Source organism: Castor canadensis, chromosome 3, assembly GCF_047511655.1.
Source record: "Castor canadensis chromosome 3, mCasCan1.hap1v2, whole genome shotgun sequence".
Lineage (NCBI taxonomy): Eukaryota > Metazoa > Chordata > Mammalia > Rodentia > Castoridae > Castor > Castor canadensis.
This window is the reverse complement of record NC_133388.1, coordinates 20,865,679-20,889,626: the sequence shown is the minus strand read 5'-3', so window position 1 is coordinate 20,889,626 and position 23,948 is coordinate 20,865,679. Positions and strand designations below refer to the sequence as shown.

Here is a 23,948-nt window from a genome sequence, read left to right as displayed (position 1 = left end):
ACAAACTATCTTACATTGCTGGAAGAGATACAAACTGCTGTTAAGATACTTTTATAAATATATATACGTATTAATAGAATCACCTTCCCTTAGGTTAATGACTTCATTATAGTGACATATCCATATAAATATATGTAATTAAGGTTAAATTCAGTTTTTTTCTGTAATACTTCATAATTATTAGTTGCTTATTTCCAACTATATATTTCTAGTGGGAGGTAGTCCTCTAAAATTTAACAATTTGGAAATTGTTTAAAAATGGAGATAGTAAAGAACATGAAGGCAGACTTGATAGTATTTTCAAACATAGGGAGAAAAATTTTAAAGTTGAAAATTGGTAACATATTTTTTTGAAACCCACAGATTTAATAATACTAAAGCATTTTATAGATATTATTAAGGCAAATTAGAAATTACCATCTCTAATTTCTACCTCCTGGGTATACAGTTTTAGATATAGCTACAAAATATGTTTTGGATTTCTAATAAAGTGTATAAAGAATATGTTTTGTTGTGCTTTTCATTCTGTTTGATAATTTAAAAATTCAGACAGTCTATGAGCGTTGTCTCTGGGTGTGGCTGTGACATTAAAATTTTGAGAACTCACTTATGGAGCATTTGAGGAAGAGAACATTTTGACTAATGTTGATGCTTCTGCGACTTCTTGGAATCTTTACTACTCAAGGTAAACTTCAGAACGCTTTATATAAATGCAAACAAAATGAAATAGTTTCTTAATGATACCCCAGAAACCTATCTGATTGAAATTTTGTTAAAGATTAAGTAATGGTTGTTTTATTTAGATTAATTAGCAAAAAGATCAAGTAGTCAAGAGGTAACTGAAAGACACCATCTGTTCCCTTTTCCGATTGTATCTAAGCTTTGCAATGGTGAACCAGGGAACATGGAGAGTTATTAGGCACCAAATGAAATCTTCTCACAGATGGCACCCATTTACTTCTTACAAACGCACACCAGAGAATGTGTGTGATTTTGCTTTCATCTTCCTGGTCTCCTTGAAAGTTTTGAAGGACCACTGGAGTCTGACCATCAGGTTTTTTTTTTAAATATAAAAATGTAGGGAAAATGGGGGGGGGTGGCTTAGCTCCAAAGAAAATGTGCCTGCATAGAAATAACATCATGAGCACTTCAGATGCATGTGGCATCTTATATGATAAGTTTATTTCTTTTTAGTCCCAAGATTGTTATTTTTTCTTTTTTGTTCTTGTGTGGCAGTAAGATTCTCACTGCACTCACTTTGTGTACCAATACAGACACCTTATTTGTTTTATACAAGCTATCCGCCAAAGGTTATGTTGCTATAATTAATATAATACATTTTCTAATGCAGCTGTAGATATTTTTGAATTACCAAAGGAAATAATGCAGCAAGTCTTGTGGACTCTGTTTATTTTAGCAGCTGCTTCTTCAGAGGGATAAGCATCTTGTTTTAAAATTTTTTTTCAAATGTATTGTTCCATCAAGGAGCACTGTCACCTCACCGTCTTGCTGTTCTTTCCCCATCAATTTTCTGGAAATAGTACTCTACACTATCCTGCTCAACTTGACACCTTTCACGCCATCCTTCAACTTACTAAATTCAGTCTATATCCACACTACACTATGGAAATTGCTCTTTCAGAAGTTCTAGCTGGTTTTTTGATTTTTAAGTGACTTGGCTTCTTTTCTGAAGCATGTGAACAGGATGGATTTGCTCTCTCTCTGACTTCAAGATGCCATTCTCTTCTTGTGTGTCTCCTACCCATTCAAGTGGTGTTTCTGCCTTTCTTGTGGTCCGACTTTTTTTTCTATGGAGTCACTTAAATGCATATATATCTTATGAATTTCATCACACTACCAGAATTTTAAAGACTTTTAAAGACTTAACTTTAATGCTAACCCCCAAAAGATCTTATCTCCTGGTTATTTATCAAACAATATTCTAGTACAACTGTGAAGGAACTTTGCAGATATAATTAATATTAGTCAACTGACCTTAAAACAGAGAGATTGTCCTGTATTATCTGGGTAGGTCCAAAGTAATCACACGAGTTCTGAAAAGTAGAAGAGGCAGAATAAGATTCAATTGGAGTGATGTGGTAGAAGAGAGGCTGCTGTAGAAGAAGAGGTCTTTAGGGAGATACCAAGCAGGAGAAGGATTCAATGTGCTACTGCTGGTTCTGAGACCCAGGGCTCCATGTGCCAGGACTGAAAAGGGACATTTAGGAACTAGAAAATCCCTCAGCAGATAGAAGTGAAAGAAAGGGAGAACTCAACCCTACGATTGCAAGTAACAGGATTCTGCCATCCACTTAGATGAGCTGAGAAAAGGATTCTTCAAATAGTCTCTGTCTCAATTGGAGAACAGACAGCCAATACCTTAACTTTTGTCTTATGTAACCCAGCACCAGTCAAGCTGGTCCACACTTCTGACTTTCAGAGCTGTAATATAATAAATTTGGGCTGTTCTGAGCCACTAAATTACTTTCACCTTCTGTGCCTTATAAGTTCCAGAACCACACATACAGTCTCTCCAAAATGTCCTGAGATACATCAAACTTACACATAAGTATAAAATAGCAAAACACTTTCCCACCACAACTTACTCTTTCCTTAGTATTCTCTGTAGATCAATGCACTGCCATTTACCAACTGTAAGAAGCAGCCTCTGTCCCAATTTCTTCCCACAACTTTTGTCCAGCTGGTCACCATCCAAAGCAGGCATTTGTTTTAATGGAGCTCATGCTCTGCTAGAGAATAAAATCATAAAATAGATAAAAATAATTTAAGGGCATTATAATTTCCAGAAATAATTTAGTTTAAAATGATGTGATATAAGTGAAATGATGGGGTGACCTTTTGATTGAGTTAAGGTAGGGCTTTCTGCAGAAATGAAATTTGAACTGTGATTTCAAGAATTAAAAATAAATTAACCATTCAAAAAGAAGATAGCAATGGCTTATCTGATTTCAAGTACATGATACCGAACATCCAAAAATCTTAGAGCAAGAAAGAAGTTGACAAGTATGAGAAAGAAAAGAAAACTGTGTGTTTGGAAAGTAGGAAGCAGGAAGAGTTCTAAGGTACAAAATTCCATGAAGGAAAAAGTGGATAGGAAGCAGAACATGTGTGGCTTTAGAGGTCACAGTAATGAGTGGAATTGTTTTCCAAAAGCTAAATCAGCAGCTATTAAATATTTGTAGGTAGGATGAGTTCTACCTACAAATATTTGTAGGAAGGAAAGGTAAGATGAGTCCAGATATCATAATATTCATTCATGCAATATTTATTTTAGAGGGTCTATTATATTCCAACCACTTTTTCCAATCTGGCTTGAACTAGAATGGTAGTAATGTATGTACGGGGGACTAGAAAGGTACAATATGTATTTTGAAGCTGCAACAGTCAGAATTAGAGGGTGTGTTTTAATGAAAAGATAGAAAACAAAGCAAGTGATTGCTGATGACATTTGCATTCTTGGCTTGAGTAACAGGGTGAATGGTGCCACATTTTTATTAAATAAAGAAAAAGAATGCATAAGAGGTTTAGATCAGAGGTGGATGTTAGGAATCAAGGTCATAACAAATATAAGATGTACATTCATCACTTAAGTTCAGAATTAGCAGTCTGATCTTCAACAAAGGGTTCAAGTACAGTGACGTGAAACAGGAATCACTGATATGGAATGGGTATTAATAAAGTCCTTAGACTGAAAGAAATCACCTGAAAACCATCTGCTATTAATTTTGCTTCTGAAATGTTAATCAAATCTCCTTCTGCAACACTTCTTCCTGCTTTGGTTTGGGCCCGCAATAAACCTTCCCCATCCAACTCTTCATCCTTTGACACCAGATTTCATTGATCATACTGCTTTCCTTAATAGCCTTAGATAGGGGCTGGAGTTGTAGTTCAGTGGTAGAGCATATGTACAAGACACAGAGAGAGAGAGAGAGAGGCTGAGAGAGAGGAGCAGCTGTTTTTAGAATGCAAGGACACTAAAACTCTGTGTGGCAGGGCATTGTGGCACATAACCGTAATCCTAGCTGCTCAGGAGGCAAAGATAGCAGGATTGAGGTTTGAAGCCACCCCAGGCAAAGTTAGCACAGCGCCCTACCTGAAAAACACACTAAAAGCAAAAGGACTTGGGACAAGACTTAAGTGGTAGAATGCTTGCTTAGAAAAAAATGTGTGTGTGTGTGTTTGCTGTTTTCCATTGATCTTGAAAGTATCATATCCTAGATAGATCACTTCTTCAACTTGGATCCCAGAATAAAGGGCACACGTGGAGCAAAGTGATATCCAATACACAATTCAGAATGTTGTTACAGTAAGACACTAAGAATTAGGGAGCATAATCCAACAAAGCTTCATTTTGTCTAGACCCTCTTTCCCTGTTTGTGCTGAAATTATGGACAAGTTTTAACTTAAGCACTGAAACAATGAAATTCAAAAAATTTGGCCAGTTATAAGTTACATGCTACTTTGCTCTTAATTAATGGGGAAAAAGGAAGATATGCCAAAGTTAAGTACATAAAAATTTAAATTTTTTCAAGCTCTAATATGGCTAAATCTCTTGACTATTTTCCTAAGATAAATAGTTATAACTTTGGTATTGACATTTAGCAGCCACCATTTGAAATGATCTATATGACTGGAACACAGAAAACAAAATCTAACAAATTAGATCATCAAAAAACAAAATGTTTTTCATCACCTCTGAAGCTAACATTTGGCTAATGATTAGATTAAATATTTCTTGACATTTGCTTGAAGAAATAGGGATAGAATGCAGAGCATGTTTTCAACATTACAAAATTTCCAGGAAATTTCAATCACTTCCATATTTAATATGCAAACCATATTTATTTCATTTAGTAGAAACTTTGAGGACAATTTTATGATTTTAACCAATGTATAGGTCTATGCATGGTTAATACCTTTAGTACTTAGATCTGGGAAAGGCTTTTACCAAGCCAAGAATATTCACTATCAAACTGCAGTAATCCAGATGCTTTTTATCTGTATATGTTAAAATTTAATATCAGATTAACTCACAGCATCAGTTTGACAAGAGTTTTTTTTTTTAAATAAAAGCAGAAGTTTTCCACACGTGAGATCACTTGTTTTTTTTATTTTAAAAAACTTGCATTTTGCTTTGATTTGTACAGGTTCTATATTGTTAATTAAATGATAATCTATAAGATTCCTGGAGACTATTATATGTTCATCCCATATCAAATAAAAACATCCTTGGTAGAATTTGTCTCCATAAATTTCCCCAAATAAATTTTCCTTTAAAAATGTCTCTCAAAAACTTATAATTATGTAAATGTAGAAAATGGTATCTGTTGAAACTATTCCAGGAATTGGGGGAGGGAGGATAAAGGAGAATGAGGGAGAGGATGAATTCAAGTGTGGTATAGTTGATATATTGCAAGAATTTTTGTAAATGCCACAATGTACCCCACCCAGAACAATAATAAAAAATTTTACAAAACTTATGAATTATTTTTATAGATATTTTCTCTACTTTATCAATTCTTTATCTTTACAGTAATTGAAATCATCAGCCCATCTCAAGCAGGTCACCAGTTTCTTCAGGATGTGACCTGGAGATGGATGGTCTTACACTGAAAGGCCAGGACCAAGGCATGATCCCAAAGGACTAATTTCCCCCACCTGGAATTCCTTCACCACCTATCCTATTTACCCAGAGTACTCAACAGCATTTCAACTTTATGTTTGGTCAGTTCTTCTGTTTCCTTACTAGAAATGCAACACTTCCAAATACATTGGTCTTCTTGGCTCAGGTCCTGATCAGTCATTGCAAAACTCTCTAAAAGCATGGCCTGTCCTCTTCTGAGTCAGCTACCATGTTCCAAATGCATTGGCTGAAATCTCTTTTGTCCAGGTTTACCAAGTAGAACAGTAAAAGGTGAACAAGATTGGAAAAGTAACTCTACTCATCACATTCCTAAATGATTTTTAAACCTTCCATCAAGTATATCAACATATGCCACATTTCCTCTCCTTCCTCTCTTCCTCTTCTTCTTATGAAGTTATAATTATTATGGGAGAACATAATGGTTTATAAACAATGTTCAAATTTCTTGATTCCAGGAACTGATTTTTCTTAGATAAGTACCAAAAGCAAAATGGTCTTTAATGATTCCATTAAAGAAGAAAATATATCTTTTATCATTTCTTAACACTACTTACTTCCCAGCATCATTAACTCTCTCACAAATGAGCATAAACTAAATTGCTTTGAATATTATTCTGCAATACCATTACTAAAATATGATGCATTGCAATAGGAACATACAATGCAATGCATATTGCTTACAATCCAATAGGAGCATATATAAGATTAAACAGTATATATTTAAAAAGCAAATACTTTTAGGTTTTTACATATCATAAATAACATAAAAGTCTCTGACTGACATGTATTATACTGCAATGTTATTAAAGCATGTTCATTAAGATGTTCTCTTTGACATAAGAGATCAACTTAGGAAAATTTAACTCCTGGAAAAAAAAGATTCATACTAAGATATGATTTATCAAATTATTTTCAAAATTATATCTCAAGCTGTGAACCCATTTTCCATTTATCTCTCTCTCCCCCTCTCAACTGTGGTTATAGTTAGGATATAGTTTGTTCCCCTAGGTTTCATATGTTGAAAGCTTGGGCTCTGGCGTGGTGAGGCTGGAAGATGTTGTGGATCTTTACCAGGTGGGACCACTGAAAGCACTAGGTTTGTATTCTGAAGGGACGAATGTAGTTGTCTTGGGACTCTGAGTTGGTTCTTATGAGACAGAGTTTTATAAGAGAATTGTTCCCTAACTTCCAGTCTGGTGATATGACCTCTCCCTCTCCCACATGCCCCCACCATGATAAATCCATCATTAGGTCTCACCAGAGGTTAAGTCAATGTGTCTGTCAGATCTTGGACTTGCAGGGTTCAAAAATTCAGGCTTGAGATTTTTTGTTATAGTAATGAAAAACAGGCTTAAAGAACTGAACATTTTAACATATATTCATATTGTGTCATAAATTTTAAAGACTAAATATACAGCATGTATTTTATGAATCAACATTAGAGAAGTAACTTACATTAAAATGATGAAATACTCTCATTGACAGCTGGCTTAGTCACTGGTTAACCACTGGAAAACAAATGTTATATTTTCTGAGTTTATAAATAAAGACCTGTCTGGTAAAGTGCAAAACTAGCATGTGAATTTGTAAACTGCCATAAACTTTCTGGTATGATCTACAATATCAATCAAAATTCTTATTGCATACACAATGAAATATCATCCCTACTTACAGAATTTTCTCTTTGGAAAACAATCAATAATTTATACACTGACTTAGCTACAAATATCTTCTGGTAGCATTATTATAATAGTAAAGACCTGTTAAGTAACTGAATTAGATAAACATTACATCATGTCTACAAATAAATTAAGGTAGTCCATATAAAATAAAATTTCATTGAGTATTATGTTATAAATAAAAATATATTGACATATGCCTACAATACATTGATTAGCATAAATGATACCTATCTGCTTCATAATCTTATCCTTACCAAATAAATACTAATAAAAATATTTATAAGAACAGATGCAAAAGTAATGAACAGTAATTTCCTTTGACAGATTATCTCTATTTTAAATAGTTCTACAACTATATATTTTGTTGGGTAATAAAATATAATCACTTTAATGATAAAATATGGTATGTTCTGAAAGGAGATTTGGAGTATGCAAGGAAATAAAACAATAATGTAATTACCCAGCAATACAAACCATATCTTCTACATGCGTCGCTCCATCTTTCCATTTTTACATATATATTTTACCATAATTGAAATCATACTGTGTTCTGGATAATATCTGCTTATCATTTCAACTTAAACAAAGTGTACCACTTCTTAATCAAGTTAAGAATGTAACAACAAAATGAAAAGTATATTTTTGTTAAAAAATGACTTTTACTGAATGCATAGTGTTTTATCATATTTTAAAAATATCAATGTAACAATCTAGAATTAGACATTTTGATGGCTTCTAGGCTTACACTAGCCTTCATATAGATATTTTTTGCTGATACCTTCCCAAAAAAAGTATGCAGAAGTTTTTGCTAATTAAAATAAACATATTTTAAGGCTTTGGTATATATTATCAAATCATCCAACGGAAAGCACTTACTGCATAATAGTAGAACATGTGTGTCTGTTTTTCTGCATTAAAATGTTATTTCCCCAAATTATATGTATGTAAATAACACATTTGTTCAATCTAATAGAAAAAATGAATTTCGTGAGCCTCCCACCAATTTCAAATCTCCAATTTGCAATCACTATCAAAAACTTCTCATGCATTTATCCAGTAATTTTCTATGCAAGTGTATGCATATATTAATGTATACATATACATAATTATACACATGCATAATAGCATTTATGTGTTTCCTTTTTACCAAAGGGAAGCACTACTTCCTAGTCTGAATTTTTTTATCTTAATAGGTGTTGCTTGACTCTCTGTCAGTGTATGCATCGATCTTCCTCATTCTTCTTAAAGACTTTTTAAGGTTGCACAGTATTTTAACCAAAGTTAATGTTTTCTTTTTTATGAGCATTTAAGCTGCTTCCAGAAATTATTATTTTTTTAAATATTTTATAACAATATCTGAAAATGGGCCACAATTTTTTTGCTTATCATGGCAGTAGAATGTTTTCATCTCCACTGGTCCTTTGATCTGTATTGTGTGGGTTAAATGCTTGTTCTGTATACACCATTTTTTGAGACAGGGTCTCACCACAAGGCCTAGCTGACCACAAACTTGTGATCCTCCTATCTTAGTTTCCCAAGTTCTAGAATTACAAGCATGCACCACCATAAAATTGTTTTTTATTAGGTCATTAGTATTTTTCTTGATTTTGGTGAACTTCCTCTATATCGAGAATAACTTTTGACCATGTAAGTAAATTATATTTTGTCATTGTTCTTTTTTATTTTTATTTTAATAGTCACTAAAATTATTTTGTCAAATACATCAATCATTTCCACTAAAACTTTTGTCTTTTGTGTTATTCTGATAAATATCTATGCCCCAAACTTACATATTCATCTGTAGTTTGTTGAACTTCTATTATAAATAATTAAATTTCATTATAAATCTACTTTTCTAAGCTTCCATATCATGCAAATATCAGTGGCACATCACCTGCAATAAATGGTAGTCTTCACTCTATAAAACAGGCCACAAAGATGATGCCATTTGTCTGCTGTGTGGAAGACTTTCTCTAATCTGCTCTTCATTGCTGCTGTTAAAAAAAGAAAAGTACATACAGTCATTGAAAGGGTCATGTGATTTTTAATGAAGAAGCCTGCAGTCATGTCCAAATGCCAGCTAAAGTGATTACGTTTTGCTTATAAGTAGTAGTGGTATAATCTCAATTAGAATAGCACCAAATGGACTGATGTAAGCATAGGGCTCTGACTTACACTGGAGTCACTAGAAAATAAATGACACATGTGACTAGGCATATGCTCAGAGGTAAAATTAACTTTAGGACATTTTTGATGGCCAAGAGTCAATGGCCTGTATATAAATCAGACAGATATGAAAAAGGAGGAAATTTGGAGGTGAGGGAAGGAAGGGAAGCAGTAGCCCATAAAAAATAATGGTAAAACACATGGGGTCTATTCCATGACAGATGTTGTTCTGAGTGCTATAGACATATTAAATCCTAGAATACCCATAATAACCCCTGAGGTAAGTACTCTTATTATCCCAATGATATAGATAAAGAAAAGGGTGGTCAGAAAGATTAAGCAATCACCCAGATCACATAGTTGTCACAGGGCATTTCATTCCAGGCATTCTGTCGCCCTACACTGAGATATACTGTCTCTGAAGTCCTGCTTTTCCTCATTTTTCTGATTATATCCTCAGAAAAAAGTTCTTGGCAATTGGTCAACAATTTTCAAATCAGCTCCTGCTTACTCTAGCTCCCATTAAATAATTAAATCAGAAAATTAAATTAATTTCAAAGTGCTTAAGACAATGCTTGACCTATAATAAGAAGTATATAAATTTAATTAACAAATAAAATACAGAACCTCAATCATATTATTGAATGCTTATTATTTCATAGATACTTTGCCAAGTACTGAAAACACAAAACTGAAGAAGAGAAAAAGTCTCTATTCCCTTAGAGCTACAGTTGAGTAGGGGGAAAACAGCTGCTTAAAGTAATACTTGGCAAATCATTTCATAACTCTTCTGAAAGTAATTCTTGGGAAAAATCCCATACAAAAACAGAGTTTCTTGAGGGCATGTAGCAGGGAGACCTAACTTAGCACTGGAGCAGAAGAGACAAAGACACTGAGAACCAGGGGGTCATACCAAGGTAGGCAAAAAAAAAAAAAAAACTGGGATAAGAGCATTCTACATAGAGGGAAAAAGGAGCAAAGTTCTAAGGCAGTAAATTGACAGCAGGAAGTCTGGAAGGGCTGGGATGGGTACCATTTCCTGGAAGTGCCTTGCCTGAGCCCTTTCTCTTGGTACACTTTCACTGCTACCAGAGGGGCCGAACTCATATGGCAGTGATGTGTTCCACCTCAGGGGAAGGTAGAAGAGCTGTTAGAAAGGTTGAGTACGTATTCAACAGTTCTAGGATCTTCCATGCCATCCAGAAGCTGATACCATGTTAGAATATTTAGGACCAGATGAAATGTTCCTGTCCAGAATAAACATCTGCTATGAAACCTGTGTCTGGTTTTCTGTTTGTTTTTGTTTTTGCAATACTGGGATCTGAACTCTGGGCCTCATGCTTGCTAGGCAGATACTCTACTACTGGAGACACATCACCAGTTCTTTCTTGCTTTAGTTATTTTGGAATAGGCTCTTGCATTTTTACGTAGGGCTGGTCTAGGACCACTACCTTCCTTATAGCTGGGATCACAGGTATAAGCCACCACTGCCCAGCTTTTTTTGAGATGGAGTCTTGCTCACTTTTTTCCCAAATGGGCCTGGAAACAAGATTCTCCAGGTCTCGTCCTCCCAAGTAGCTAGAATGACGGTCGTGAGCCACTACTCAGCCTTCATGTCTTGATATATACTTATCAAGTTCTTACTATGTGGAGGGCACTCTTGCAGGCCCTGTTCAAAGATTTAAAAAAGATATTATCCCATAATGCAATTTAGTTTAGTGAGAGATGCAAACATGCAAATAACTGTAATTACATGAGGTCATTGTGTTAAAGGAGATATACCTAGAGTGAGGTAGAGGAATATAGGAGCAGCCCACTGGTCTGCAAGAGTCTAACATGAGTTTAACTGTTAAATAGGAGGAATGACCAGAAATAGAGCAAGTTTATTAACAAACCCCCATTTATTTTGCTTTCTTCTATAATTTTGGCTTCACATATATTCCTGCTTCCTATCACATTTGTAGAGGGCACTGCTCAAGTATCATTTGCTGAAGTCTTGTCAGAACCTTTCTTTTGAAGAGATAGTTCCCTGATTCAAAAAATGGGGATGAAAATGTTAACAGTATCAATTATATATAGAGAGATCTTTATTAACAGTATACATATAATTAACATTACGTGTATTTTGGTCCTTATTAATAATAAGAGGCTATGTCTTTAATATTGAGGACAACAATGACACATATCATCACTGGGTTCAGATTTGCTTGTAGCATACTTGATCTATGCCACCTACCCAATACATGTTCAAAGAACTGTATGAGTTACCTAAGACCCATAGAATTTCTGTGAGCAGAATGATTGATGTGGAGAGATCTTACAATACCAGAAAAGCAATTGTGTAAATACAGAAACATAAAGTATATTTCATAGAGGATCAAAACAATTTTGGAGTATTTTTCTCCTTTCATGGCTTTTATAGCAGAAGGGAACAAAAGCTGGCAACTATTGTATTCAGAACCCTTATGCAACTAGCTAACTAATAATATCATTAGGGCCGGCTGCTGGTGCTGACTCCTATAATCTTAGCTACTTGGGAGGCTGAAATCAGGATTGTAGTTCCAGGTCAACCTGGCAAATAGTTCTGGAGACCCCCCCCATCTCCAAAATAACCAGAGCAAGCAAAATAGACTGGAGGTGTGGCTCAAGCAGTAGAGCACCTGCTTTGCAAGCATTAAACCCTAGGTTCCAAAAACAAAACATAAAAGGACATCATCAGACAAGGATGAAGGACATTTGCAAAAAAGGAAAAAAAAATATGGCATTTCAAACATGTCTGCCTGTTAAAAATTCATTCCAAGAGTAAAGAAAGTCCTTTTAAAATAGGCACCAATAAATTGAGTCGTTAAATTTAACAGTGACCTGTATTACCTTGCTCCTTTCCAGAACTGACATCCATTTCCCTCTTTTGTGCTTCTAATTAATGCAACACTTACAATACATGGAGAGACACTGGGTGTACAGCAGTATAATGAGCTGCGGTACCTAAATCTTGTAAAGATTCTATAGCCACCAGCTGGAAATTAAAATTAGAATGAAATCATTTAAGTCCAAATAATGTAACTTCCCCTAACAACTGTCAAAAACTTGGCTTTTTACTCTTAGGATCACTGCAAATGCGTATCACTGCTTGAACAGATTCTCTCTGCTTAATCCAGTCATTGTCAGTGATAAAGTGAATTTTATGGTGATTTTATGGTTGAATTGCATTTAGTTTTCTGGCAATTCTACAACACAGGAAGGAGAAGACATGTGACATGCATTTTGTTGTTGTTGTTGTTGTTGTGTTCTGTTTTTATGCTACTCTCTGCCATCTTTGATCAGTTTTCTAAAGAGGGAGAGGTTAATTCTGGCTTCTTCATGGAGTTCTTGACTCTGAACCCAGTGCATCCTTACGGATATCCTTATCTTGATCTCTGAATGGTACCCATGTTATCTTCACTCTTTATTCTGCGTCTTCTGAAAATCTGGGAGATTAGTCTGTACCAATTAGATAAAAACACATCAGATATTTTCTGGTAAAGTTGTGAGATTAAATACAGGGTATATAGCTAAATGTGCATTTAAAATAAACAAGGATAATTTTGAGTGTCACAATGAACGATTGGAAAGTATCTATTTTTCTGAAATACAAACTGAACTGGATAACCTGCACTTTTAGTTGTCACATTTGGCTACACTGCTGGTCACACAGATGACAAAATATGCTTACACACTTGGTGACATAACAGTCTGAAAAACGCCCACCACTGGGACTGACTGTATAACCCCAGTAAATATATTGCTTTGTCTACAGAAACAAAGTGAGCTCCAGGACACACTATAAATGATTTTTAAATAACTGTTCATTTTTATATTATTAATATAATTTCCCCCAATAATTAAGAAAATAAGCAGCTTAATACTATCTTATTTCTTTGCATGGCATGAGTTTGACCGCATGGAAATAAAACACTAGCAATGGTTCAGTGAAATTATAACTGATATTTGAAAATACCTTTAAGATTCATAGTTGAGAAATATTCCAGCCCCCCCCCACAGTATTTTTATTGTAATTTTCTATTTCCTAACAAATATAATCATCACACCTTAGCTCAGAGAGAAAGATGCAGTACCTCAATATAGGTATTGTAAATTTTTTCTTCTTCAATAAGAAATGCAACTATAAATTATTTATTAAACTGTAATAAATCTCTTCTTCACAAAACATACTGCTCCACTGGGTATCACAATCTTCTAAGAGATAATTATGGAATACTAAGGTTACATATTTTTTGGCTCAATAACTTTAAGATGCTAAACAAAAGATCAAAAGATTAGTTTTAATAAAACTCAGTAAACCAAAAAGTGTAAATAATATGGGTGAAGAAGCTTTGAAATGTCAATATGGTTTTTATATGAGATTTTACTTCTGTTGTAAATAAACAAGGACAAGAATTTAGGTAAAACCAGTGTTTACCAGCATTCACTGAGAACTTTAGATTGAAATGATGGCATATATTATATGTTACTAACACATTTTAAAAACAAGACCATTAAGGCTATCGTTGCATAATTTTGAAAGTTTCTAAAGGATTTTTCTTATTTAAAAATAAAAGGCATCAAATATATAATTTGTGATGTGTAAAATTTCAGTTTCAGCAGCTAAAGAAAAATAGAAGTAAATTAGAAAATTTTAAACAATAAGTAGAAGCAGCTAAGTCAATTTATAAAAGCAAGCTGAATTTTTACTTTCTAATTACAGAGCCAGAACTTAAAGAGAAAATGTTTTGAGCTGGAACTTAAATAGACTAGCCACAAATAACCGGTAATTCTCTGTAAATGGACTACCACGCTGAGTTCAGCTCTGTGCCACGCTGACACCAGCTCCACCACAGAAGGTTAAGCTGCACTTATCCAGGGGCGGGTCACACTTCAGAGCCTACTGAATTCTTGCTGACACAATAAACATGCCTCCAGCTGGGGACAAGAGCAATGGGGACTGAGGCAGAAAGTGTGAATTACCGTGAAGAGCTTCCACCCTCCTAACCACAGTTGACCAATGAAAAGTAAGCATAGGCAGGAAGAGGAATTAGCTGCTTCCTATGGCAACACGAGTGTATTGCTGTCCCTTTTTTGTTTTGCGGAGGAAGCCATCACTTTGGTGCCATTAGCATTGTCTCATTACCTGAGATCTCTCTGGAATGGCTACACAGAAATGCTTAAGCTTACTTGAGAAAGCCACACACATGGGGGAGTGTAGCTGAAGGTTGGCTGTACCTTTGAAGAAGGAACCCAACCCTCTGTACAAAATGGTTCTCAATGTTTGAAACTCTCTCTTCCCCTTAATTTTCCTTTAAGTAAACTGCTGCCTCTGTGCAGAATGATTAAAATAACTGAGAAAATAATTACTGAAATCAAAATGTGCAAAAAATATTTTAAATCCATCTTATATTTTAAATGAATTTGATGCTATGATATATTGGAATTCCATCTCTAATTTTTCAAAACCACAAAATGACCTATTAATATGCTTTTCCTTTTTAAATAAAATCATATTGTCAATTTGAATAAAAGTTTTGTTTGTTCATCTCTTTTTAGATTGTGTAGAAAAATAGACTCATTTGACATTTAGCTAACAGTTTCTCCTTTGATCCTACTTGAAATGTAAATGGGCCCAAGTAATTTAAGTCTTTGTGAAATATAGCCATCTTAAAGCTAAGAACAGGACAAAATAATTCAATATAAGCATAAGTATCAACTGACACTTAAATGCGCGTTCTTACTTTCTTATGGATAACTTATTAAGTACTTACATTCAAAATGAATCTCCATGATTTGAGACTACAGAGCTGTTATTCATTGCAATGTCAATAGGAGTCCTAATTATTTCTAAATAAATAAAGGAAAGACAAGAAGAGGAGTCTCAGAATAAAATGACACTAAACTTCCAATAGGAAGTATGATGGTTTTCACCTCAAGACCACATATGTGGACCAATTGAAGCACAAGTTCAAACAGATGCTGGGAAGGCTTCTATAGAAACACCATGGATCCAAAAGAGATGAGGGAGTTACAATGAGTGGACTCAAAAGGAGACAGTGGCCTCTGGCACCCATACCTAGTTTCCTTCTCACTTGTTCCTTCTTGGATTAATTCTTAATCCATATTTAATATTCTGCCCATCCTTCGTATCCCAAATGGATTATTTCTTTTCCATGAAGAGTTCTACTGTCTTGCTAGCTGAAGTCACTTCTTTTTCCTCAGAATACCTTACTCATACTGTATTTTAGCTTACCCTATTATGTTTTAGGGAAAATTGATATCTTACAAATCTGCATGTTCTGTGCACTTATATCACAATACCATATCCATAGTGTAGGCTAAAATGGTAAAATTTTGGCATCCCGTGAATTTAAAATTTGTCATTTAATCTATTTACAAATTATCCAAAAGTCCAGGGATTATAATACCATAATGTGATATTTTGATAGCGTCCAAATTTGAAATGAGGTGTTACCATTCCACTTGCTCAGTAAATGACTTTAGGCAATTAAATAGCAGTTATGCTTTAGAATTCTTGAGTAAACCAGTTGACAGCAATCAGACATATTATTATGCAATGCATAGGAAATTTCAAAACTGACAAAATTTAAAGATCCACAGAATGTATACTTTATAAAAGTCAAAATTCAAAAAACTTATTGAGAATCTGTTTAATAAAGTATATTGAACTACACATCATGAACAAAAAAGCACTGTCTTTTGCTTAAGGGTTTTTATAACCTAAGAAGGGAAAATAAAACATTCACAAATACGAAATGACTACACAAAATATTTAAAGTGATAAGTATCCTAAAAATTGTAAATAAGAATAATAATAATGAAGTGAGTTTTCAAGGAGTATTTGAGTGAAAAAGTTTTGAGGAAAAAAGATGAATTTGAACAATGAGTAAAAATTACCTAGCACTGAGAGGAAAGCCTAAACAGAGTCAGAGAGAACAGAGCACACTGTAGAAAAAGGAATATGTTTCATTTGGCCTATTCTGTACCCTGAAGAGAGGCGTGACAATCAATACCTTCTCCAACATGCTCTCTTCAGTGAGAAAAAAACCGCACAAAGTCTGGTTTATTATCTGCCATGTACTGCTTACAGTATATCAGTATCTTTCTTCTCTCTTCCCATATTCATATTTTAATTTATTACAAATTGTGGAGTAAAAAGATCTAGTTAACTGCTAGTGGGTTTTAGTTACTATCAAGCAAATAAAATTGGAAACAGGCAGGAATAGTTTCCTCTGAGGATACCTGAGCTCACAGAATTGTATCTTGTGTGTAGGTTTATGCATTGCCATGAACATGGTTTTAAGGTTACAAAGATCTGTGTGCAGATACGTAAATATGTGAACTTGGACAATTTGTCAACCTCACAGAGCTGAGGTTTGTCATCTGCAGAATGAAGAACATAAAACCTACATCATAGGTTCATGGCTATTATGAAACTTTGTAACTTAAATGTCAAGATTTTACCTATTAATTATGTTATTTATTGTGAAAGAGACATATTTCAAACAAGCTTTACATGTTGCATTATGGAAACAATCTTAAAACAATATGTTACAATAAAGTGAATACATCATTATTTCCTTGTTGAGAGGATAAGTTATGTTGCTATTCTATGTCATGGTTACAATATGTTACCACAAATATTCAAACAAATGTCTTAGATATCCTAAATGGAGATTGTGGTCAGTCTCTGGAGAGGATTTTCTTTATATACTGAAGTTGAAAGGAGATTTCAGATGAAAAAGGTTTTATACTAGTTCAGAAAATGGATGGCTGGCTTTTTAAAAACAAGCCTAACACAGATTTTCTGAATTTCAGCCTCTGAGTACTAGGTTTAACTGCTAAGCTGCCCAGTTCAAAGATAATTAAAAGCTATCTCTTTTCCACCGATTTCCAAATTGGAAAACATGTAGCAATACTTACTAATACAAACCAATGTCAAAGGTTTTTAAAAAGTAGAATACAAAAGCCAGCTGGATTGTGTCAGTGGGAAGAAAAGTTCTGATGTCTTAAAAATGCACTGATATTAGCCTTTAATTCAGCAGCACTGAAACCTCTCTGGGAGGGAAAGCTTGAAAGAAAAAGAGAAAAAGGAAAAGTTCTAAATCTGGGTCAAAAAATAGAGGTGCTAAAGAGAAAGTGAAATGAATTGACTATGGTAACAAAATTTCAGATTCATTCTTCAAAGTTTATAGTTACTCAAAGTAATTCCCAGGAAGGAAGGGAATAACATCATCCATCATCCATCCATCCATCCATTCATTTATGCCACTAATGAGTGCCCAATGGCATATTTATTCCAGGCATCATGCTAGTCCTGAAAATACAGGATAACAATAAGCAGTTCCAGGACTGAATGAGAGCACAGGAACCATAAGGCCTAGTTCCCCAGACAAGAAATACACATAAGGCTTATGAATTCATGGTAGAGAGACATTTGCCTGGGGGAGACAGAGATTTTATGTCAATTAACATAAAAGACAGGAGTTAATATAAGGTGCTAATTTCCCTTCCATACTTGCAATTGTTTATTTAACACCAGGGATTAAAGCTTTTCCACTGGTCCTATTTTATACTTACGCCTTCTTGCAAAAATTGAGGAGATAGATGACTGATTATATCGTACAATTCATGATCACCCTACAGTGCTTTCTCATCCACTGTTTGCATAGTCTTACTAGCTCAGAGTATGGGGTTTCATCACTTCTCTTGCACAATAAGTCCATGAAATAATGTATTTTAAAGCCAGGAAGTAGATCCTGATATAAATCTTCATTAGGCATCCTTTGCTTTATGTGAACTTGTGAACATATGAATAATGCACTCATTTTTCCACAAATACATAAGTCACCATTCACCTTTTTTTTAATGGAGTAACAGTAGTCTACTTTATAACTGAGATTAAGAAGAATCAAATAGTAGACACTAGATACTGTTAGTCTGACCTGTGGATGCTTCACAATTAAGCCCCATCTCTCCTGGAGATCTTAAGTTAAAACATCTGCTAACTCTTTGGGAGTCTATCTGAATACTAGAATAGGGCCTACAAAGTGTAGTGGCTGCTAACCACAAGCCTTCAGAAGGAAAGCAATGTTCTCTATTGAGTCATTTCTTTGATTATATTATCTTATTATATTTTTATTAACTAACGAGGCTAATAAAGTAGCATTCATTAACTCAATAGATATATATTAACTGTAAATAGGTCACACCCTCATGAGCCTTATAGCTTAGAAATAGAAAGACATTAATAAAAGATTCATATAAAATTATATGTATATGAAATTATAATTAGTGTTTCAAAGGCAGGATAAATTACGCTGAGAGAGTATGGCAAAGTGGGGAGGAATTCTTTCAGTGTGGGATCTCCACACAAGGTTTCCAAGGGAAGTTCATTAGAGGAGTAGAGAAAAAGGATAAGCTAGTCACGTAGAGAGACCAACACATACAAAGGCCCTATGAGTAGAGCCAGTATGTCTGCTTTGCAAAGAGTGTGATATAAAATGGGAGCTATTATAGCCCTGTGGGTATTTTCAAAGATGACTTTATCAGAGTTTAAAAAGGCTGTCTGTTGTAGCACAAAAAAAGAACTTGGGTGATGAGAAGGGTGAGTTTGGATATAGAACACAATTTATTATAACAGTTCAGTCCAGCAATGGTGGAAATTTGGACCAATTTGGTGCCCATAAAAATAGCAAAAATAATTACAGCAAATATTTATTAAATATCTATTTTGTTATAGGGAGAAAAATGAGATGCTTTGAGAACATTTTAAATGACAGTAGTTTTTTGATTGACAGATAATCTGATGGAATGCAAATGGGTAGATAAACAGAGAAAGGTGTTGAGTCACCTGATTTGTACTCTTGTAAAATGATGGTGCCATTTATTGAATTAGGAACCACCAGTGTTATGTATCTTCTGCCCAACTACATAATAATAATGCTTAACATCAAACAAAATGAGGTTTTAAAAATTGTTGGTAAAGGAGTCTGATGATTTCTCAATCTATCAACAGCAAAATCTTACCGTTTGGTGAAGACAAACAGTGAGAAGTAGTGATATGTGGATATGTGGGCATTCAAGACTTTCCAAATTTGCATTCATATTAAACATATTTTATTCTTTCTCCAATAGTAATGAGTTCTATAAGATGCAACATATTTTCTTAAACTTCTTGTCATATGCTACCAACAAAGTGAATAATTTTTTAAGTTCTAGGCAAGTGTTTTTTGTAGATTTTATGACTGCAGAAACAAAATTTTCTTGAATAGAGAACAAGTAAGCCATGATCCTTCTCATTAGTTTTAATGAATGTGAGGGGTCACACTAATCCAATTGCTGTGCTAAGTCCAGGCAAATAGGTGCTTCTCATCCAAATTGGCATGTCCTTCCCTGTTGTTTCACAGTGTGCACAAGATTAAGAAACACATCAAAGATGGAACTAGACAGTCCTGGGTAGGAATCGGTGTAACTACGGAGGAAGTTATTTAAATCCATGTTACAGATTCTTCATCTGTGAAATATGAGTAGTAGGTTTGACAATTAGAAAGTAGGATTTACTTCTTAGAATTGTTGTGAGGAATGCCTACAGCAGTAATGCATGATGCTCAAGACAGTGTCTACAAAAATATGTAAGCACTGTCATTTTGATTGTAAGCACCAGACAGTGAACAATTAAAGAATAATGAAGAAGTAAGTCAAAGAGAAGAATCAACAGGGGACATTCTGTCACACTGAAAATTCTTCACTAGTTAAGAAAGAAATCATGTCTTTCTCAAAAATATTCAGAATCCAGAGCAGTACGTTTTTAGAGAAGACAGAAAAATTACTTGTTAAATTGAAGGCATGAACCTATTAAAATAAGTTGCATATTTTTAGATAAAAAGATTCAAAATGAGCATTTTCCTTCTTAAAGACTGTTGAACAGTTTGGAAAATATAACCTTATATAAGCAGTCAAGCAAGGAAAATTATTTCAAATGCCGGTTGAACAGCCTAGTAAATATAAGGTATGGTGATTACACTTCCATTCATATTTCTAGGGTTTCAAAAGCATCAGAAGAAAGCTTACCGAGGTCAGATTTACCTGGTACAAACCAAACCCACTTGCCTGCTGACAGTCTGTGTGAATGAGGTGTCTGCTATTTCAAGAGAAATTGTGCACTTCAGGGCTTACGTGCCAAGATCAGATTCTGAAAATCCATGTCCTAAAGACATATTTGTTTATCCCAGATAGAAGGCTGTGGTTTGAATAAGCAACCACCATCTTAAATACATGGTCCTCAGCTTGGCATTTTTAGGAAATAGTGGAAATTTTTAGGTTTTAAGCAATTTAGGCCATACCTTTGCAAGAGATTATAGAATTTCATCTCTTCCTGTTTCTGTGTGCTTCCTGGATGCCATAGAGTTTATACTTTGATCTATCACACTCTCTCCAACATGATCTGTATTTCTCCCCAGGCCCAATTCAATCATGGACTAAAACATCCAAACTGGGAGCAAAAATAAACCTTGTCTCTTTATAAATTGATTTATCTCAAGTATGTTGTTACAGTAATGAAAAGCTAACACAGGAAACTGGTACTGAGAAGAAAGGTTGTTGCTGTAACTATGCCTGAGACAATGGCAAACAGCCTTTGAAATTATTTACCAGAGGAGTGTGGGAAAGTTTGGAGAAGCAGGCTACAAAATCCCTATAATGTTGTGAGTAAAGATTAACTGAGGAGAATTATGAGGAGAGCCTGGAAGACCAGAATGCTGATAGAAATGCAAACGATGATGGTTATATACTGGAGGTTTCAGATGGAAATGAGGGCTCCGTTGGGATAAGGACTAGAAGCCATTCATTTCACACAGTGCAAAGAATTTGCCTTCCTTTTGTCCATGCCCAAGACTTTGTAGAAGGCTGAGTTTAAAGGCAACTGACTAGCAGTGTGACAGAAAAAATTTTAGGGTAGTGCAGCACAGGGACAGTGGTATGTGTTTGACTGACTGCTCTAAACACAGTGAGAATCAGGAGCAAAAAGGAGCAGAGTATAAAAATTGGAAAATTTGCAGCTTGGTGAGGAAAGGAGCATGTTTACAGGTGTTGCCAAGGAGATATGCAGTTAGTGACATTAAAAATAAAGTTCCTTTCACTGGGACAACAGGAAAGATGCCCTGAGGCATCTCAGGAATTGGCAAGACCCCATCTGCTATAGACTTAAAGATGTAAGCATAAATTTATTTTCAAGACTTTCCAAGACAGTCTCTTGAGGAAAAAGCCCCTGGGTGTCCTGCCTGCCGAGTATTGCTCCAAGTATCATTTCATGGCATGCATTTCAGCTGCCAGGGCACACAGACACTGCCCACAGCTGGTTCAAAGGGGCCCAGGAAGAGTTCACACAGGCAGCACACTGTGGTTTCAGCCATATGATGCTAATTTAAATTCATGCACAATGCAAGGATTATGGAGTCATGGAGGTTTCCATCAAGATTTCAAAAGAAAGCCTGGAAGGTCACCAGTGTGTGACAGGAGGGTCAGAGTTCCTGAAAGCAGCCATTGGCAGGGTAATGTATAGGGATGTGAGAGTGAAACTAAAATTGTAATGAGCAGCCTAAGAACACAGAGATGGCAGGAATGTAGCACACCTGCTGAGGGAAGCTGAACACATCGTATAAACCTGGCTCAAAAGAAAAACCATGTGGGCTGAAACTAGCAAGGCCATTGTGGTGGAACTGCCCCTGAGAACCCACATATCACCCCAGTGTGCCCTGGGTGCCCAAAATGGAGCTGTAGGATTTAATGTGTGCCTACTAGGTTGCAGTCTTAGTTTGGTCCAATTCCTCTTTTCTATATACTTTTACATATTAGGAGTATGGAACTTGGTTCTGTTTCTTCTTTTTTTTTTGTTTTTTGTCTTTTTACTTTAACTGGGGCTCATGATTAAGTTTGTGTCGAGTCTCAAAAAGGACATTAGACTTGGGTTTTTGAGCAATGCTAGATCAGTTAAGACTTTGGATACTCAAGTATATTTTGCACTGTGAGATGGGCATGAGCCTTCAGGGCCCGGGAACAGAATGCTATGGTTCGTGCAAGTGTTTCCCCAAAACCCATGTGTTAAATACTTGGTCCTCAGGTTGGTGCCATGGAAGGGTAATGAAAACTTTTAAGAGGTAGGACCTAGTGAGAGGTTTCAGGCTACTGGGGCCAAGCCCTGAGAGAGCTCTGAGGGGCATAATTCTCTTCTCTCTCTTTGCTTCTAGATCACCATATGGTTAACATTTTGCTCCATTGTATGCTTCCTGTCATGATATGTTGCTTCTCTACAGGACTATAGCAACAGGGTCAATCAGTCATGGACTGAAACCTCTAAGCTGTGAGCCACAATAAACCTTTTCTCTTTAGAAGTTCACTTGTCTCAGGTATTCTGCAATGATAGAAAACTGATTGATGCAGAATTATTGAAAACTTTTGTTTAATAATGAATTTCAATTGAGGTACTTCACATTACAAATCTGGATTTTGGTTTTCTCTTGCAGCAAAGATCAAGTACCATTGGAGTTGAGTCTATAACTTCCTACTGTCTGGTACAAGCCTCTGGCCTGCATTCTTGGGTTCTTTAGATATTACCTGCGCAGATTTACTCATGCTGTCACATGGATGACTGCTCTCTAAGTGTCTAAAATTGAGATACTGAGTCAGAGATCACCAATGTGGATATTATGAAAATAAAGCTAAGTGACATAGACAGAAATAATATTTCCTTCACAAATTCACAAAATGAGATTCATGGTAATAAGTTAGTAAAATGCAACCTGCACCATGGACATGATGATCTAATGGTCCCTCCAGCTTTGAAATTCTCTCATTTTATGTGATGTGAAAAGGAAAAGAGTTTATCCTTAATGAAGTAAGTTTTTTTTTAATTATTAAAGATGTTATCTTAAATATCTACCACTTTCCACTTACTACATCATAAACAATTCATATTACCTTATCATCCTGAGACTAATTTATAGGGTTGAAATGCAAAAAATATGTACAATGATTTTTGTGACATTCTACGCTTACTTTAAAGTGATAAAATATGCTAATATATCTCAATTTCACTTACCTAATGAGAACTTCCTCATAGCCATCTCTTTATGTATAGAAGTTACAGAAGGAAAGATGGTGCCTGTGAATTGTCAAATGGCAGTTTTGGGTTCTGTGAGAGAGAATAATTATAGCCTAATGAAGTACATGTAGAAAATATTATTCAGAGTCTGATTATTTCCTTCCTGATATGACAGTACCAGAGAATTCTCATATGAACACCATTCTTGACATATTGGCTTCGGGCAAAACCTCATCCTTTAAAACCATTGCCCAACCAATACCATTTTTTTCAAAGAAAATTTTCACAT

At 35.0% G+C, this 23,948-nt stretch overlaps 1 long non-coding RNA gene across 1 annotated transcript; it reads right to left on the bottom strand.

Moving 5' to 3' along the window:
• Nucleotides 1-2,612: 2,612 nt before the first annotated feature.
• LOC141421268 (uncharacterized) lies at nt 2,613-9,342 on the bottom strand. The gene is made up of 3 exons (XR_012445877.1): nt 9,242-9,342; nt 7,121-7,173; nt 2,613-2,750 (listed from the first exon to the last, which is right to left on the bottom strand). It is a non-coding gene; the product is annotated as an uncharacterized lncRNA (long non-coding RNA).
• Nucleotides 9,343-23,948: the final 14,606 nt, after the last annotated feature.